We start from the raw sequence: 20,944 nt of genomic DNA on the forward strand, positions 1-20,944 counted from the left end.
ATGGGCCCAGCTGCCCAAGCCTGCATCTCCCCTGGGGCTCCCCACAAACCCCTGAGATTTCCCTGCTCTGGGCTGCAAAGGAGAGGGTGGAGGCATTCAGGACATTCCAACGGGAACTGCTGCATTGTGTGTGTGTGTGTGTGCATGCGCGGAGTTTGTGTTTTGAGTGGCAGCTGCTGGCTGGAGAGACAGAGTCGGTTTTCAACTCAAATTCCTGCCTGGGGTTACTAGGAGCTTCATTTTTTGGAGGTGGGGGTGGCCGTGCCACCAACGATGTTTACAAATTGCCATGGATCCCATTCCAGTGTAAACCATTGAGCTCTGGAGGGGGTCTCTCTTGCCGCTAGATTGATCCAGTGACCTCAGAGAGCATTGTGACGTGGAGGGCAAGCGGTGAAGCGAGACTGGGACCCGGTGGCAGGACCCGGTCCCGCTGAGTGCCCACTGTGTGCAGGGCCACGTCTCTGGGGTGTGAGAGGAGGGCAGCGTGGGGCTGGAATCCTTTACAACTCGCAGGCACAAAACCTCTTAAATCATCATTGAAAAGTCATTAGAAATCTGGCATGAGAGCAGGGTGCAGATTGCCAAGAGAGGACACAAAACCCCATTTTCTCTCCACAATACCTGTAATGAACTGGAAGGGGTGGGGTGGAGCTGAGAAACAGATTTCCTGCCATAACTAAAGTCCCTTTTCAGCCTGCTTTGCCACAGTTTCACAATGTGTTAGACTTTACATTCAAGTGTTTGTTAACCATTCTTCAGCGTAATGAAACGTTTTTATCAGTCTGACCTCAACCTTTGCCATATGCTTCCCAAACTGTTGCACTGAAGTCAGCCGGTGGCAGCAAGGGCGGGAGGCGGCGGGGTGGCGCGGTGGACAGCACATTCAGATCAGGCCTCAATGGGCCTCAGTGACAGGAGTCCCGTCCCTGCTCCAGGGAGGCTGTTCCCACAAAGTCATTTAAAAGGGAAAGACGCCTTGGTGTGAACCTCTGCCACTTCTATGTAGTGATTGGTGCTAATTTTCAAGTTTTTGTAGGATAGTTAGAGGAATTGTGGATGCCTGCAGCAGGTGTTGTTAGGTTTCCAGTTTGACCTTGGCGTGTGAATTCTCTAGAGCTAGGGACCATCCCTAACTTGGGATTTGGGACAGCACCTTCCACTCTTTGGGGCTTAGTACATCTTGACTTTGCAGAACGATAAGATCATAGTGGGAGCCAGCTCTGTCTGTTTTGAGTGAGGAGTGAGGAGAGGATTAGGGGTCAGCTGCTCAAAAGTTAACTCTGGCTTATTGTCCTTGATACAAAAAATTCACGTATGGAATATTAAATATTTCCTCGAGTGTGAACCACTGATGAGGAAAGGTGGCCAATGATTATTTGACTATTTGAGGCCAGGGATGGAGTGGTTTGAGAAGAGCTCTAAGTCTTACTGATTCAATATTACAAGGCCATTGGGGCCACTGGGAGAGAAAGGTTGCCTTGAGCCAGTGTGGATGTCCTGGGAGAGACATGCCCATCAGAGCCTTAAAGTCACAGGCCATTATGTACTTTCTTCTCCCCTCTCACCTACCTGGGCAGGAGTACTCACCAACTGTCACAGGCAAGATTTTATCTTGTTCCCGAAGATCTCCCATGAGAAACAAACAGATTCCCCACCAAAATTTTTTTTTTTATCTGAATTGTCTTTCTCTGCGGATACTTATGGCCTTGTCTTTGCTTAGATTCGTCAGTGCCACCACCCAGTTTATTAGTCTTGGGGGTTCAGAGCAACTGACTTCCCAATGGTCTCTGTGGCCATTCATTCATTACCAAGAACGGATTGGGTGCTAACTCGCAATCGGTGCTGCTGAACGGCAACGATGAAAAGAGATAAGAGGCCCTGACTTCGCATTCAGGTGATATAAGCTGGCTTCTTATGATTTGATCAAAATATGAACCACCCTTTTTTCTTTTTTCTTTTTTTTTAAGATTTATTTATTTATTTATTTATTTATTTATTTATTTATTTATTTATGATGGACATAGAGTGAGAGCGAGAGAGAGGCAGAGACACAGGAGGAGGGACAAGCAGGCTCCATGCCGGAAGCCCGACGTGGGACTCAATCCCGGGACTCCAGGATGGTGCCTTGGGCCAAAGGCAGGCGCTAAACCGCTGATCCACCCAGGGACCCCCCCCTTTTTTCTATAGCACAGAATATTTTGTGCTATACTGTGACAAATGCAACACCTTTGCCTGCACTCATAAGGAACCGTTCACCAGTGGTGCAGTTGGCAGGTATATACAGTATACCTACTGGTGACACAGCCCAGTGATTTCTGAAGCATGGAGCTTTCTGGTGTGCCATGATGGGCCCACGAAGATCAGAAAGCACGCCTGTCCTCTCTTGCTCTCTGAGGACCAACAATTTTAGAAAGAAACTCCCTACAGGGATAGCAGAGCTCAGGGCCCACTGTAAACTCATTCTGCAGTTCCATAAACGAGTTTAACAACTGCTCTTGTTCCATCTTTCCCTGACACGATCCCTCCCTCTGGTTGACTGAAGTGAACACAACTCTCATGGCTTCCAATTTGGAATCTAACTTCTTATGTGGAACTTTCATTAGCTCCCAGCAGGAGCATCCCCTGCAGCTTAAAAAAAAAAATTTTTTTTTCTTTTTCAGTGCTTGGCTTAGCAAACCTCCTTTTCCCTTAATTGATCAATTTTCCTGTTCAGAAATAGACATAATCAGATATATTGCTCAGTAGCCTCTCTTAGAAAGCATTAGCTCCGTCTGCTTAGACAGGCATTAGGTTCGACACCCCTGAGGGTTGCTTTTCTTTTTCAAGAAAAATTAAATGGCTAAGTAAGGGTGTTAAAACAAAGTTGTATTACTGCTTGGCATTTAATTGAGAAACTTGCTAATGTGTCCTTTGAACTCCTGGTTTCCCCTTCCCCTGAGGAATTGCTGATACTTTGCTTTAATGGCAGCATAAAAATCTCAGTTTGACTCCGGGTGGCATTATCTGGGCTTTAAGAATGCAAATTGTTGTTTTTACTGCATTCATTGGTCTAGTGATTCTGACAGCCACCACATCCAAGTAACTGACTGTTTAAAGAAAGTTTCTAATTTGGAAGACTTCTTAGCTCTTGAGATCATGGAGCGCTCTCTTGGTGATTGGCATTGACAACTCCCACCATTTCGTGAGGCTGATCCGTAATGGAAGTCAATACTTTAGGAAAAAAAAAAAGGTGGTGGAGGTAAAAACTGCTCTCCTTGAAGAACGAGTCACTCTAGTGGGAAACAGGTGGGCCTTGGAGCAAGATGGACCTGGGTGTCCACCCTCCTCCTCCTCCCTTTGCTCAATTTCATGGAAAGACTTAGCAACCCCACAGCCCGAGTTTGTCCTTTTACGAAATATAAGCAGTAGAGACAAATCTCTGTTCATCAGTTCATCAATGTCAGTTGTACAAAAAAGTAACTTTCAAAATTTTCCAATGACAATTTCGTATCTATTATAAGACTCTCTACTATGGCAATGGCAGTAAGTTAATCACTGCTAAGTCCTTACTTTTCCTTCTTTCTCGCAATTTCAGAACTCTGGGGAGAGCTCATCTTGCCCTTGCTATCATCTGTCCACAAAAACCTAACGCAGTGTGCTCTGCTCCATCTGGATCTTGGTCACCCACAACCTCAGGTTGCCTCTGCGGTGTCTCCTGCTCCTCTACTTGTAGATCTATCAGATCCTGTGGTTTTCTTCAAATTCCATGTTCTGCATGAGACTCCTGTAATAATTTTGCTGCTTCCAGGCAGCACTAGGGCACAAAAATCTCTGTCATGCTGCCAAAATATTCTTGTCCCAACTCATCATATGTATTTCTCTGAAGGCCTTGCTGTCTCCATGGGGCTCTGCTGGTCAGTAGGTGCAGGATCTCCATTCCGGGGTCCAGAAAAATCCATGGTGTCATACCTTTTTTGGTCTTTCCTCTTGCTATCCAGAAAAACAAAAGCTTTCCAGGGAAAGCTCTGCTCTGAAACTTCATTCTGCTCAAACATTTAACCTATGCCCAGGTCCTCCTGAGTCTTGTAAGAACGTTGAATTTTTAGAGTAGAATGTTAGAATATTCCTTTCTTTTTCTTTCTGTGTTCTATTTTGTATGATCTGCCCCCTAATGTGATGAGTATTGACTGGTCTAGCTGCTTGAATTAGGAGTGGTGAAGAGGTGGAAAAAGTGAACTAGCCAGGGAAAAACAGAAAGCCAATTAATAATTACAAATAGTATCCTGCCATATGGGGAAAATAACATCCTATAGCATTATTATAGAGTTCAGATGTGAATGTGAATTGCTCAGCATTGAGATTCTCAAAGAATAGGTGGGTACTACAATCCAGGCCATCTTTACTTCCCCTCATGGTTCTAGGGGATGTGAGGGAGGAGGACTGGATGTAGTGTCCTTTTTGCTAATCCTGTTTCTCCTCTTGTTTTCCTTATCTCGGTGTTCTTTCTTTACTCATTTGTTCACGTCAGAAATTAAGGAATTATCTTGAACATCTCTCCTTTGCCTCTTTTTTCCTAATCAATTACCCAAATCCAATCAGTTGGCAAGTCTTGATTATTCTGTCTTTAATGCTCTCTCTCTCTCAATCTCTTTCTTTCTTTCTTTCTTTCTTTTCTTTCTTTCTTCTTTCTTTCTTTCTTTTTTTTTAGATTTATTTATTTATTTATTCATGACAGACACAGAGACAGAGGCAGAGACACAAGCAGAGGGAGAAGCAGGCTCCATGCAGGTAGCCTGACGCGGGACTTGATCCCGGGTCTCCAGGATCATACCCTGGGCCGAAGGCAGCGCTAAACTGGGGCCACTGGGGCTGCCCTCTCAATCTGTTTCTATCTCTCTCTTTGTCTGTCTCTCCAGGCTTTCTCCATCTTTTTCCTGAATATTATCCTAATCTCCTCAAAGTATATTCTTGCTCACCTTTTATTCTTTCCCCATAAGTAGCCAGAGGGGGCTTAAAAAACCCACAAAACCTCTCACTGACTTGGCTTCCCATGATCTGATAAGAATGAAATTTAAACTCCATGGCATGGTCTTTGAGGTCCCACATCTGACCCTGGCTCCCCCTTGAACTTAATTTTGGTCACTCTGTCTAGTACAGGTGACAATTTCCAGAGCCAATGGGCCCTCCATGCTTCTTATCAATCCTCTCCCTAATTGGCTGTCCTTTCTGATCTCCACAGATGATGATCCCAACTTTTGTATGCCCCCATAACATCTTCCTCACTTTCTTTTTTTTTTAAAGATTTTATTTATTCATTCATGAGAGACACACACAGAGAGATAGATAGATAGATAGAAGATAGAGATAGATAGAGATAGAGAGATAGAGAGAGAGAGAGGCAGAGACACAGGCAGAGGGAGAGGCAGGCTCCATGCAGGGAGCCTGATGTGGGACTCGATCCCGGGACTCCAGGATCACACCCTGGGCCGAAGGCAGGCGCTAAACCGCTGAGCCACCCGGGGATCCCCTCTTCCTCACTTTCTACAGATGACTTGACCTTCATCTTTGAGAAAATATGGAACGTGATTTCTGAGGTCCCTCAATTGGTTTCATGTTCTCCTCTGAAATACCTTTCTCTTCACTGGTCCTCTCCTCAACCATGTCAAAGCAGACGTGTCCATACCCCTTCCCACTTGTCCTTCTTCCTAGACTCCTTGTCCTTCTCCAGCCTAGAATTACTTGATAAGATCCAAGGCACCCAGTTAAACTGGAATTTCAGATAAATGGCAAATAATATTTTACTGCAAGTATGTCCTAAATACTAACTGCATGGGGCATGCTTATGCTAAAAAATTATTTACTATTTTTTCTGAAATTTAAGTTTAACTGAGTATCCTGTAGTTTAATTTTATAAATCAGGGAACCCTACCCTACCTTCTTAAAGTTGTTTCCCCTTCTCTTTTTTCCCTTCCACTGTGTGCTCCCACTCAGCTTTAAAATCTCAAGTTACTTCCACTGATACACTCTTAGACATAATCATTCCCTTGATTCTATTATCCTTCAAGCTAGTACCCCAACTCTGCGGTCTACCCTCTATTTCAACTTTGTTACTTGCTTTCTGTTCTTTAGGTCTCTGCAATATGATTTCTAGTTTCACCACTCAATACTCTTCTTAAATATCACAAATGCTTTCTAAATTCCCTCTCCTGCAATCTTCATATGCAATTAGGCTTCTCATTTGGGTGTCCCACAGATATTTCCCCTTATACACTCTGTTCTCCTAAATGTTCAAGAGTTAACTTTTAATTGCCCCCTTGTAATTTATCTCTCTTTCTGTTCTAATTGTTGTGATTTAAAAGCATCTACATAGATCTAGTTGCCTAGACTGAAATCCGTGGAGTCACATTCCTCCTTATTTATCATTCCCAATATAACTGGTTACCAGCTTTTATGGCTTATGTCTTTAGAATAAACCTTTTTCAATTTTCTCTTCTCTACCTCACTACCTTCCTGTCTCTGCTTTAGATTAGGCTTCTACCATTTCTCAGGTGAATTAGTAGCAATTTTAGACTAAAGGGAATGCAACATTTTGTATGTTTTATATATATGCCAAATTAACCTCAAGGATTGTGCCAAATTTAACTCCTGTCAGTAATATCATTAATCTTCAGGAATCCTTGCCCAAACTGATTGTTGTCTTAGAAAACAGCTTTGGCAGTTCAATAGGTTAAAATGCCATTTCAGTGCACCACTATGAAAGTTGAAGACGTTTTTAGACTCCAGATCTTTCGAAAACTGAAAGGTGGATCTAAGTATGCTTAAAATAAAAAAAAAATGCTTAAAATCTTGAATTGCTTCCCATTGCTGATGGGATGAAATCTAAAATCCTTGGCATGACATTTAATGCGTTTCACTAAGTGGCCCCTAAGTATTTTCCCAAATTTTATTTCCCACGATCTTCTCCCCACATGCTGAGTGACAGGAAGTAGAGGAGGAGACTTTGAATGGTAATTTCCTTGGGTCAGGAACTGTCATTTCTCTCTCCTAATTCTAATTCTCTCCTAATTCTAGCTCTAGCACACAGTGTATGCTTCATGGGTGGAAGGGTGATGGCTGAAAATGAGATGAAGGGGAATGGAAGTTTTGGTGGAGAGAAGGGCAGGGAGGCTAGAACCCCCACCCCTATTTTCTAGGCTTCCAGACCTGGTACTTGGGTGGCAGGGATTTGCTGACCTTTCTTCACCTTCAGCCGGGGTGACAATACCCAGGCACCACAGCTATGCAGAGCCCAAGTTACCCTGCCTCTCCTAGAGCCTCTCCTCTCCCTGCGGGTCCCTGGACAGCTCCCTTCCTGTCTCAGAATCACCAATAGAGGGCAGCTCTCAGATCGTCTTTGCTGCACCCTCTAGTGGTCACTAGGATGTTGCATAAGTACCAAAGGAGCAGCTTTCCAGACTTGAAATAGGACAATAATTTGTGCAATTCTGCAATATCCCAAAGAATTAACTCTATTCCATCTGCTTTTCCCTGGAACGCAGCTCTTGTTAGTTCTCTGTATGTCTCATACAGGCTCTGAATCCGTTTTGGAGGATACTTGGCAATAACCCCAAATCTCCTCCCTCATCGCTTAGGACACAGTGTCCCTTACAGATCCCATAGTTCCATCAAGGAGATGTGTGAACTCAACTCTAATATAATGATCCTGAGTTCTGCGGGTGATTTATAATCTATGTGATGAGACCACCAATTGGTATTAATATGTTACATATTTGCATTAATTGCAATATAAGGGAATGCATAATAGTTTGAAATGGTGGCGTTGCAGCTGACAGGCCTGATTGATGAAAATAAAGAGCAGTGTGGAAGATGTCATCTTGCCAATAACCTTTGTATTCTGAGGCTGCTCCCATTTTTAGGCTGAATGACTTTCACGGTTCATGCTCATTTCACTTTGGGGGGATTGAAGCAACCCCAAGATACAGAGAGAATCTTTCCCTAAATTCCCAGCCTCACTGCAGTACAACCCATGCTCAAAACTGTCAGTCTGATGCCCAAGTTGTCATTTTCCTCCTGCTGACTCTCTCCCCAGAGCCCAATGGAGTCTCCTTGAGGCAGCTGAAGGAGTGACAGTTAGACATGTTGTATAGTGGGGCCATTTGAGGCAGCCACATGAGGTATGGAAAATGTGATTTATAGGTATTTTTTTCCCCAGGGGAAAATGGATTTCATTATTTTCCACCTCAGGTAAGGGGTAAACCTCTGGGCTTGACCTTGGAAGGTTGTGCGGCTATAATATGCTGGCTGAAGTGCTGATATAGAGTAAAACCTCATTAAATCAATATTGGTTATTCAAAATCATGCTTGATTGGAAGCAACTGCTTTCCCTCAGCTGCCTCATGCCCCACTGTTCCTTGAACAAAAATATTAGCTACTTTAAAGTGGGTTAAGCTGTGAAGTTTTCTTGGTCCTTGGAGTTTCAAATTAATATGGTTATTTATTATTTTTCAAATAGAAGGTAGTTCTAAAACACCCAAGTCCAAAATTGATTATAATCTACCACTGTCACATTGTAGGTTTATTAGCCAAAAAATTCTGTCTGTTTCAGTAAAAATGTCATGCATTTTCTTCTCCCATTTGCAGAGGTGTACAGTGAATGTTTATTGGAATAAATAAGCTTATGGGTCCCTAGGCAAATAGAAGTTATGTAAATAAACAGCCATGGCTAATTATCCATGGCAACGGTCAACTGGAATGCAGACAGATGAGCTCCCTTGTTAATTTAAAGGTTTCTTTTAGCCAGAGTGAGGCCAGGTTGAAGGGACAGAGAGAAGATCTGAGGTCACAGGTGACCTTGGACTGTTTTACCTCCCATCCATCCATTTCTCACCAAACCAAACCTATGGTAGCAGACATTACCCTAACCATTATTTGGCTTATCAAGAAAGGATAACAATGTACCTGAGAAGAGAACAAGCAGCTAGGGGTCTGATTAACCCACACATTAATAACTATGTTTATCTTCATGATAACCCCAGAAAGTTTCAGATTTATAATGCAGCATGCATTATAAATCACCAGGATGCTGGTCTTTCCTAGGCCTTCAGAGGCAGGACTGTATATTTGTATGCTTGCCACCTCTTTTTTTTTTTTATGCTTGCCACCTCTTGACCAAAGTTTTTAGGGTTTAAATTAGGCTGCTGGATTGAATGTCTGCTTTCTATAAACCTTCTTACTTTCTTTTAGTTTTCCCTGGATGAAGCCAGGAAAGAGCCTGTTGCTTTTGTCTTTATTGTACCCCCCCCACCCAAATCCCTCCAAATTTCCAGATCTTTACTGCGGGGAATGGGAATGGGTCCAGGTGGTGTTAGAGTGGGGCTTCTGAGGTACCAGAAATTAGATCTGAATTAGAGAAGGTGGGGAAATGGGTTTCTGGCTGTTCTGGTGTCCTGGCATGGGATCCCTTTCCACCAACCAGCATGTGGGATGGGGATGAGGGCTAGTTCATGGTTGGGGATCCCATTCTCAGTTTTTCCTCTTACTGTAGGGACACTTCTAGGTATCCCCAAAACCAGGATATAGAGATAAAACCAGGAACATCTTCCCTGTAATGCAAATGCTTGGTGATCTTCCATGACTATGGACCATGGCAAGATCTCTGCCTTGCAGCTTCCCATGGCTTCTGTTGCTTCATCCCAGCTGGGATCCTGAATGGCAAGCCTCCTCTTATCTACTTTGGGAAGGCTTCTGACTTGCCCATGTGGATGTGGCTTTAGAGGTGGCCAGTATAAGCCTATTTTGAGAAAACCTCATAAATGGAAAGTAGAATTTATAAAACCAAGAAATGAGGGCGAGGTCACTCCCATAACAAAGGAAACTCTTCCAGATTCCTGTAAACCATTAACTTTCCTAAAAGTGTTTTCAGTGTTTCTCAATTTACTTATGACATTTTTAAGATGCCTTTCTACAGAGTGAGCAGGGGAAGCTCTCAAGGTAGTACAAGGGGACACATGGGCTGAGAGTTTGGAGACATTAACACGGGCAAAGAAGTCTGTAATCCATGGTGGCTGGGATGGAAGAGTAGCTAAGGACACTCAGCAAATTAAAGACATTTCTCTTTTATCCATCCTTTTCCCTCATTAATATCCCCCAATGCACTGTTTTCCCAGGACTGCAATGAAATGAACCTTGCCCATGATTTGTCTAGTCATAATTAGAGTCTTCCTTTCTCTTGTTAGACAGTAATGCCAATAATGACTGCAAACATTTTGTCTTCTTTTAGAAAGGCAAAGAGCCAGAATCATTATATCTATGAGTTGATGTCAGATTTATAATGCCGAGATGCAAGCTTCAAATGCCATATGTGTGCCAAAATTTCATTAAGACTTTGGAAGGTTTAACCGTGCATTAAGAAGAGATCCTGTTTTATTCCTGATGTATTTTTCTTCCTATTTATTTGTACTGAAAGGCAGAGTTTTCTGTTTACCATGACTCATTTTCAGGGGAGGCAAATGGGAGGGAAGGGAGAGAGACTGGGGGAAGAGGATGTATCCCATAGGAAGTGAAGGAGGGGGAGTTTTGGGAAAGTCCAAGAGTGGTAGTAAGAGGAGGAGAGGGACAGATTGAGGGGGAAAGGAATAGAGACTGATAAGAAGTGGTGTGTGCATGTGTAAGGAAAATGGATTACTTAGAAAGAATCCAACGAAAGAGAGGGAAAAGTTAACCTGATTGACTTGCTTTGGCTAGGTCTCTTCACCTGGGCTTACACCCAGGCATGCCAGAGGATAATCTAAAAATAGATGGAATTTATCACATGTGGTTGAGCATATTGCTCCCTAGGGGGTGTTTTCCAGGGCCCAAATGGTAGGATCCCAACTATTTTGCACTGCAGAAGAGGTAATTTACTTCACACAAGTGAGCACTTGGCTCCTGGGGAGAGCATTTCTTTCTTTCTGCTCACAACAGAATGGGGTTCAATATTCCCAGCCCTGTTGGCGGGAATTACATACCCATAAACCAAGGAAATGAGATAATTAATGGATTTTGATATTCTTTGGATGAGGGAAAGGCAGCAAATCTTTCCAGGACTCCTGACTTGGGCTCTATCCCACCCCTGTGTGGCAACTCAAGAAGGTTTTAAAAAAATTGTGCTTAATAAGCTAGAGACAGAACACACGTTTCTTTCCCTTTTTTTCCTCCCCCAGTGTTGGCTCCCAAAAGTGCATTTCTCACATGTAAGATTATCCCAATGGATAATTCACTCCCCAGGTGCTGGGAAAAATAGGTTTAGAGTTTGATGAGCTGCCTGCTGTTGGCTCCTCTGTTTTCTGACATCAAGGTTTCTCAATAGTAGACTCAACAGTTGCATTTTTCACCTACAAAAGAATTGCTATCAGAAAACCAGACAGCGGATAATTGTATTTTGTGAATTGACGGTGAAACTACTTGGTTTCAGCCAAGGTCCAAAGGCTGATAATGTTCAACCAGGAGAAATGGTTTGTGTGAGAGAATTCATTTTTGGGTGCTCATTTTTACTGGAGGAAAGAAGTTTGCTTAGATTTTTAAAAAATTCTCCTCCAACATGCAGCTACAAGGTTCAGAATCTTTAACAGCTCTGGTGAACCCTGCTGTATTAGTGTGAATGCAAGACTTAGGAAAACTAGAGACTCTAGCTTCAACCAGAACCTTCATCTATCTCCTCACACCTACCAGGAAAGATCATAAAAATACATGCCATAAATATCCTCCTTGACGGACAGCAAATGTGCTGGCTCCTCACCACCTGGCTATATTGGACAGGGAAACATGAAGTGCTGAGTGTCTCCCTCCAGGCACACTTAGGGCTGCTCCCACACCTGTCTGGAGCAGAATCAAGATGTCTCCCCAGAAGTGAGCCAGCTGCCCATGTGGGCCAGGCTCATCCATCCAAAGCTACTGAACAATAACTGAGCTTCCTTTTCCTTCTCCCACTTGGCCCACCAGGATGACTCTGCAGTTTTCTGGGGCTCTATTTTGTATCATTTTTCACTGAAACTTGAGCAAGATAGAGAGACCTATATTCTCCTCCTTGCTCTGGAAAAAAATGTACCAAGGGAGTGAGAATAAAGGCAAAAGCCTGTGAATCTGTCCTTTACACACGGTTGGACTCATTCCTACCTCTGTGCATGCTGTTCAACCCACTTGGAACACCCTTCCTTCTCCCAGCAGCACCCATTTACCCAAATTTTATTCATTCTTCAAGACTCATTAAATCCCATCTGCTTCATGAAGATTTTTCCATCTATGAGTTTACTCCCTCCCCTGGTCTCCTGTATCTACAATCTGTCCCAGAATTTAATGTGCATACAGACCATGCCTTGTGTTTTTTCTCCGTTTCCCTTCTGTGCCTGCACAGTGGTGTCCATAATAAGTTTCCAGAAGTGTTTGTTGATTGACGCATCGTGGAGATGAACTGAACCTCATTCTCCTTTCTACAGTAAGGAGCAGGGACTGAGGAAGCAACAGTGTGTGTCTCATATGTAAGATTATCCCAATGGATTTCTGGCTCTGGATCCTCACTAAAGAGCAATCTTAAGGGCAAGAGAATTGTCCCTTGCCCTTATGCCTCCTTTATTCTCTCCACTATAATTTTTGTATAGACCAAGGTAAGATAAAATGGCTATGACATGGGACAAGCAGGCCCTAGGCAGAGGGAGGTTCACACAAGCATGGAAATGCCCACCTGTTGTGCTTCCTAATGGTGGGGAGTATGTCAGTGTTTCTTGGAATCAGGCTTTCAGAGCTCAGTCTTCAGCTCCCTCAGAGACCCCCTATACAAAATAGTGTGACTACAATGAGAAGCTGAATTGAATGTGAGGAAGGCACAGGACAGGGAGAAACCAACTCTGTTCTTAAGGTGGGTGATGGGGAGATGGTCATGCAAGGTTTCACGGGGCAGGAGACCTTTGAATTGACTCTCAAGTCTCTGGTCAGAGTCACAGTCCTTTAGTGTGGCACCAGTAGGAAAGGGCCCCCATAAATCCCACAGAGAGATGCCCTGATTCCAGTATCCTAAATAGTGGCACACACGGATGCCTTCATTGACACTTGTTGGCACTGGCAGCACAAATGCCCTGTTCTGGGGTGTCACAGACCACACAGCTCTGGCTGAGGTAGTGGAATGTTCTGGTGACTCTTCCATCCCATTTCGCAGACATGTAGAGCTGCCTTGAGGAGAGTCTTCTAGCTGATGGACAGCTTGGAGCCTGGCGGGCAAGGATGGCCAAGCAACTTGCCAAGGCTGGCTGGTGGTGACACAGGCGAACCTAATAGTGGTCTCTGAGGAAGGAAAAGGGGAAATCTGCTCTTAAGATTAAATCCAAACTGCAAGTAGTAGGGACAGAGGGCTCAATCCCAGTGTGCCTGTTGTCAAGGATGTCTGTCAGAGTGAAGATCCAAGTGAGCTACCCCTCTCTGGGAGTCATCAACTCACTGCACATCAAATCCCTTCATTGGGATGCCTGGTGGCCAGTGGCAGCAGCAGCTTGATAAACACCGTGCATTGACATTAATTAAAAAACAAACAAACCAAACTAGAACATGGCTCTCCCCTTGGGTGCCTGCTACTTCTGGTGATTTCTAATGCCACCTTCAGGATTTGCTGAGAACCTATTGGGTTTGGCTGCCCTGGTTACCAGTTTATTTTAAAAAGCTTTATTTAAAATGAAATAATATGGAAAGAAAACAAAGGAGAGGTGATTCACTATGTGGTCACAGGCTGCCTTCAGTGTTGGGACATTGTTTTGTGAAAACCATGAGAAGATGAAGGCTCCAAGCCTGAGCTGTGGAGTGACAGTGTGGGAGCCGTGGTCCCAATGGAAACCTGAGAGGGAACACACAGGGCATTGCATGCCTGGGGGAGAATCACTGTAATATGTTGTTCTGACCAGTCTAGAGTCTGGTTGTTACTTATCCATCCATTTGAAAATATTTACTGAACATTTTTAAAAATATATTTTTATTTATTTACTCATAAGAGACACACATAGAGAGGCTGAGACATAGGTAGAGAGAGAAGCAGGCTCCCTGCAGTGAGCCCGACGGGGGACTCGATCCATGACTCCAGGATCACACCCTGGGCCGAAGGCAGGCGCTAAACCACTGAGCCACCCAGATGCCCCTTACTGAATATTTCTGATGTGTAGGGCATGTGTTTGGTGTGGAACATAGAAGACCACTATAGTCTGTGCTCCTGGGGCTCACAGTCTAGTGCTGACAATTGACCAGAGTAGAGCTCACTTGATACAAGAGAAAGACCAAATGAATTAGTCTGACAATTTCATTACTCATTTCATCATTCTTTCACTTGTTTGACTTAACCCCTACTCATTAATTTCCCGATGCAAGGAGCCACACTAACTTTTGCTTGAGGAACTCAGCACTTCATGGAGGTGGCCATGGAAAAGAAAAGGCACACTGGGTGTGGAAGGGTACAGAGCAACCAACTTGGGTGTCAGGTTTGTGGGGGCAGGGTCGTGGAAGTTCCACAAGGGCGGGAGATACTTGGTTTGGGTCCTGAGAGGAGAGTTGTGAGGAAAAGAAGAGGAGGGAGTGACAACCAGAGAGGGGGTGGCCTGGACAGGGCACCTACACGGACAAAAGAAACAGGCACATCAGATAGAGTGGATGTGGGTGGGTGGACCGATGGAGGCCAGGCCAGCTGTGTGTGTGTGTGTATGTGTGTGTGCGCACACACATACACACACATATGCACACACATGTGCGCTTGGGCTATGTTTGTGTTCTGTCTGAAAATGTCGAATTTGTGTGCTGCTGAGATGAAATCTTAAAAGACTCAAAATCCTACAATCTGACTTTGAAGGAGAGCAGTAAAAGTGTGGGTGCGATACAGCCAGATTTGCAAAATGTGAATTTGCCTTCACACTTCAAACTAGAGGCCTACATAAACGTTGCTTGTTTTTCTAAATCCTCTATTTGTTATTGAGAAAAGTCTCCAAATTTCCGGAGAGGTGACTATAGTAAGAATGCTGTGGGTATACTTGAAAACCTCTGCTTTACTCCTCCGTGAGTTCCAAACTGAAGCAGTTTGTCAGTAGGCTGAGATTGAGGTAGGCGGAGACGGAGGCAGGAAGGCCATGTACTGTCCTGGGTGGGTGGCCAGGGCCCACTCACTTCTACCCTGGGAAGAGAAGTTTCCATGAGAGCTATTATTACCCCGGATTTCTACAAGGTAACATTTCAGGGACAATCTGTATGTTTTAACAAATTATGCTATTATGGACAAAGCTGGAATTACTTCTAATCATTTCACAAGGGGCATTTTAAAACTTGCAGATGATTTTGCTATTTTGTCAGTGTGGAACCGACCCACTTAAACTTTCCAGTCGTATTAATTTTTAATTTAAATTTAATGAAATTAATTCAAATTAAGAAGGTGACCATTATCAATTTCCTTTCCTATTAGTTCCTTAATGCTTTGGCAAATTGCATTCTAAACTTCTCCTTCAACGAGCTAGATACATATTCATGGGTTTCCTAAGAAAAGATGAATTTGATCTTGATATGCTAATCCATAGCCATGGCAGCAATCAAGGAACAGCTAGGGAGAGAAGTGCATTCTGGTATTAATTATGAATCAGGCATTAAGAGCTGGTAAATAATTAAAGCTTCATGTGTCACAACACAAGTTAAGGATCAGTGTGTATTTCCATTACCAAATGTGTTTTGAGGCTATTTCTAGCCCTATTTTGATGTTGACTGAACATAAACTGGGATGCAACTAGGTGACTCTCATTCATAGAAAACTCAGAGTACAGAATTTTGAACTTACTGAACTATTGGTGTGGGTATACATTCAAATTCAGAGACGCATGTTTGGTGTTCCTAGGAGCTTCTGGGTCATCAGCCCCCTCCCCTCAAAGTTTCTTCACTCTTTGGGGGTCTGTGCAGAGGAATCATGCATTGGGCAAGAGGCTGTGCTGCTCCAAGTTTCTTTTTTTTTTTTTAATTTTTATTTATTTATGATAGTCAGAGAGAGAGAGAGGCAGAGACACAGGCAGAGGGAGAAGCAGGCTCCATGCACCGGGAGCCCGACGTGGGATTCCATCCCGGGTCGCCAGGATCGCGCCCTGGGCCAAAGGCAGGCGCCAAACCGCTGCGCCACCCAGGGATCCCCCAAGTTTCTGATGATCAACTGTATCTGCAGCTCCCAGGAGCTTGTTAAAAGTGCAGGGTCTGAGGCCCACCAAGACATACTAGATCAAATCTGCCTTTTAACAAGATCCTCAGATGACTCCTTTGTACAATGAAGTGCTGCTAAGGTACTTTTAAGCTTGAGGAATTTGTAATTCTTTAATATCCTCAATTCTTTTACTGTGGAAAGGAGACCAGGTTCTACTTGAGCTCTCCCCAGGTTCTAAATGGCCAACCTCCCCACATTTCCAGCACATCCTGAGGGGCTGGGTACTGCTGAGGGCCACCTGTAGGCCTTCACCAAGCAGTGGTCTTGGGTTTGAATGCTGGTCCTGCTCCTTGTTAGCTGTGTGACCTTAAGTAAGCTTCTAGCTTTTCTGAGGCTTGGCTCCAGTGGGAATGGCACTGCACACCTCAGTCGGGCTGTTAGGAGCGAATGAACAGTTTGTCTGTGGGAAGCAATGCCTGCCACTGGCACAGCGGTCTGCAAATGGTAGTCATGATAATGATGATGGTGATGACGGCATTGAGGAAAGAGTGACTTTTAGGGGAAAGAACTGATGGCCAGGAAGGAGGTGATTCACTCAGTGGACAAAGGAAGGATACTAGAGATTCTTTAAGAATAGTCATGCATTAGGCTTGATGGCCTAAAGGGAAGTTTGAAAGAGGAATTTTCTTGGAATGGGTTTTGGGATAGTAGGAATACTACTCTCAGTGAGTGAGACTTGCTCTGAAAAAGAGAAGAGAAGGGAAATTTGGAGTGAGATTCCAGTGCTCGGTCTGTTCGGACCTCTTTGCATCCTGACTTTCTCTGCATCAAAATCTGTCATCCTTCCGCCAAGTAAACAAGTAGACATCACCCTTTTTTCCGAACGTGAAAAATAAATAACTTTCATGTCTTTTCTATAGGTTCAAATGGATGAGGAAGAGAAAGCAGACATTTGAAATTCTAAAGTCTAAAAACTTCAATTTAAAAATTTCTACTTTGTAAAGGCATCTACAGTTACCTTTTTTTCAGAGACCCCAATTTTGTTCCCCAAATGGTGAGGTCTCTTAATGGAATTGGACCTCTCTTGCATTTTCCACCCTATAGAATCTCCCTTCTTCATTTCCCTTAGTCACTTCTGCTCTCAAGAAGCATGAAAATAATATTTATTGCGATAATAAATGTTGACCTCTTCAAAGATAGAATGAGCCATTAGTGGGATGGGGTTAAGAAGACCAGATGCCCAGGAATGTTTTCATTGTCCTTTCAAAATGCTGGTCAAGCCGCTGAACAAGAATGAGAACCTTTGGGCATTTCCCATCAGCGACTGTAGGTCGCAAGGTCATGGGCTCTGGCCCCGCAGGAACATACGAATACCAAATACGAAGACCTCCTTCTTCCTTATTCTCTAGAAGGCACAGTGTGGAATTACCCATTATGGCCATGAATTGCCACTTTATTTTGATGGGCATGAAAGAAAGGAAAGCTGAACATTATAAAAAAAACCCTCATCTTAAACCTTTTCAATTTTTAAGCCCATAAATACAGGGGTCAGAACAAGAGGCCCTACTTTTAAAAAATATTTTATGTCAGGTTGTATGCCATATATAATATTTAGCAAGCTTATATCCTCTCATCTGGGAGTAACAGATTTTTACCAGCTCTACTCACAAGGCAATTTTTAGTCATACACTGAAATATATTAGAATCAGAACCTCAACTTCCTATTTAAATTTGGGTCACTGAGTTTGATCAGGTGTTGATAGGTTCTGAAACTATGAACTTGGTTCCAAAATTGGTTGTTTGCAGAATCTATGAGGTTGGGGGCAGGCAGGAAGAAGGGGCCAGAGGGTGCTGCTAAGGTCTGACATCAGAGATTTCCTTTCTTCTTCCCGTCTCCCTGAGCACTGAGTACCTCACACCATGTACAGGGTGGGTGTGACTCACACTGTATATTGTCCTCATCTGGGACCTGAGAGGCAACGCGGCCAAATGGGGAAGAATTAGGACTCAGGAGCCAGCCTACTAGCTGTGGGAGCTTAGGCAAGACACTCTGTGCCTCAGTTTCCTTATCTGCAAAATGCAGCTAATGATAGTTCCTACCTTTTAGGTCACAGTGAGGATTAGATGAGTAAATACATGCAGTGCACTGCAAGCTGTGCCTGGCACATAGTAATCGGTGTGTATTTGCTTACTCTTTCTCATCCTGGCTGCCTGACCCTAAGCTCAGAGAAAGAATTCATCTTTCTATTTCCATAGTGCCAGGTGTAGGACTGCTCAGCAATGCATATACATTAATTCCACTAATATTTATCCCATGCCTACAATGAGTCACGCCCTGACTGAGAGGCTTGATCACTGTCCTTCTAGAAGGAATGGTTTCCCAGGAGAGATGAGCAAATATTGCAATACTTCTAGTTGGGGAAGTTTGGGATGCTATGGGGCACCTCCCAGAGGTGCTTGTCTCTAACCTGTGGAGAGCAGACCAGGCTTTCTTGAGGGGAGCTGAGCCTTAGCCAAGTGTGTAGGATGAGCAGGAGAAGAGCAGAGAGGGTTGTGGGTAAAGGGAAGCGCCTGTGAGAAGATATCCCATGAACAAGTGTTGAATGGAAAGAAATTTTGGTCAGCTTTTGAGAAGGGGAGGGAAGCTCAACATTGTCTTAAATTATTTTAGTTGAAACAGGAATGCCCTGGCACTCCTGATGGTCATGAAAAAGGATGAAAGTGGAAGAAGGCATCCTGAGAAGAGTCCCCTCCTGCCAGGAAGGCCTCCCAGCACTCAGGGCTCTGTGTTGAAGCCGCCTTGGGCACATCCATGTGCTTTATGAAGCATTTTCTCCCTCAATCTTTTCCTCCCTCCCTCCCTCCTTCCTTCCCTTCCCTTCCCTTCCCTTCCCTTCCCTTCCCTTCCCATCCCATCCCATCCCACTTTCTTCCTTTTTTCTTTTTTCTTTCCTTCCTTCTCTTAAGTTTAGATTTAATTGACATATTATTATGTTAGTTTTAGATGTACAATATAATGATTCCATATTTGTCGATAATGGGAAGTGATTACCATAATAAATTTACTCAACACCCATCATTACACCTTGTTACAACTTTTTTTTTTCTAGTGGGGAAACTTTTAAGATCCACTCTTTAGCAACTTTCAGACATACAATACAGGGTTGTTTTTATTTATTTATTTATTTATTTAGCACAAAACAATTGCCTCCAGCTTTATCACGTCCATGACCCAATCTGCCGCTAAACTGGAATTCAGTTACTGGCCCAGTCCCAGTCTCAGCTTTCTTGTTGGCATCAGGGGGCACAATGCTTTGTCTGTAGGTGTGTCTCTGTCAGCCTCCCCTCATGTGAGTCTTGCAGGTCGCATTCTCTCCAGACCTATGGCTTACTGGTCTAAGGACAGCTGCGGTGCAGAGCAGCAGACACCATTTCAGAAGGCTGGTGAAGGCAATTGAGGAGATCCTGGATATGCTGGTTGGTATTTCTATCAATAGAAATGCCTCCAGACAAACTGTTCTTTTAGGAAGCCCCATGATCTGAGAGACAATATGGACTTCATGACATGAAGATTGGGCACATTTTTGTTGGCCATCTCAGGGCGTTGGAGCATGTGGACATCCTTCTTGGCTACCTTCACTGCCTCCTTGAAAAGGAGTTCATAAATGGCACTATGGCTCTTCTTGGACATCAGCATCTCAGTGGCTGCTATGCCTGAAGTTGGGGCTGGAAAGCCAATATAGTGTTAACAGTAGTCACTGTGCTCTACCTTCCATCCACACAATTTATTTCTTTTACAGTTGTAAGTTTGTGCTCTTAAATTACCTTTTCCCCATCACTGCCTTCTTATACATTTATTTAACTCCCTCTTTTTCTAAATCCTGTGTCATCTCTAGCAGCTTACTTACCCTGATAGGAGCCATAGATGTTTTGACTGCAGAGGAATGATCAATTCATTGCAAAGAAAACATAGGTCAAGTTTCTTGTGTTGCCCTGCTCAGACCTAGCAAAACTCTGCCATCCTTGAAAGGAGTTTTGTTCCCATGTGGATTGCTCATGGCCACCATCCCTTTACTCCTGCTAAGCTTCTCCTTTACCCTGTTTTCCTCTTCATGACTTCATAAGATAAAGCTGTCCCTTAAACTGGAAGATGGTGGGGTTAAATTAAAACAATGATTGGCTGGTCATTTAAAAGCTATGGAGGAAAAGGTAAAGCATTTCCAAACTCTTATTAGTCCCCTTATGGGGAAGTTTTGGCATTGGGCAGAGATGAGCCAGTCACCACCTTCCTTTCCCTTGAGAGGAGTGGAAGTAGCCCTTGTGTATATATGGCGCTTTTCCCTGAAGAGAAATCCTTGGTTGAGTTGGAAGCCTGGCTACTTTTCATACTCCTTGATAGCAGGGTCCCCTTGACTCTCAGTAACCTATTCGGCATTTCGCTCAATGTGATCAATAGCTTCCCATTAATGCTCCTGGACCCAGAGGAAGTGGAACAGATGAGAGAAGGTGAGTGGGGTGATAGATACTTCAGAATCACCCAAAGGTAAATGGTTATTTAATCCAGAGAATTCAGGAAAGAGATTCACTTTAAATATACACATTTCCCCAAGACAGGTGAGTGACTGCATTGCTCTCTGGAGGGGGCTGAGGTGGCCGTCAGCATTTTGAGAATTAGCCTACTTTTGCCTTCTTTTCCACGAAGAAGAAAATGTCCTTAGAACAAATCTCTCCCGAGAGAACTTTCTAGAACAACTGAACATGTGCAGTGACTTTCCCCAAAAAGCC

At 43.8% G+C, this 20,944-nt stretch overlaps 1 pseudogene; it reads right to left on the reverse strand.

Moving 5' to 3' along the window:
• Positions 1 to 17,382: 17,382 nt before the first annotated feature.
• LOC129516335 (40S ribosomal protein S10-like) lies at positions 17,383 to 19,927 on the reverse strand (annotated as a pseudogene).
• Positions 19,928 to 20,944: the final 1,017 nt, after the last annotated feature.

Source organism: Nyctereutes procyonoides, unplaced genomic scaffold (assembly GCF_905146905.1).
Source record: "Nyctereutes procyonoides isolate TBG_1078 unplaced genomic scaffold, NYPRO_anot_genome, whole genome shotgun sequence".
Taxonomy (NCBI): Eukaryota; Metazoa; Chordata; class Mammalia; order Carnivora; family Canidae; genus Nyctereutes; species Nyctereutes procyonoides.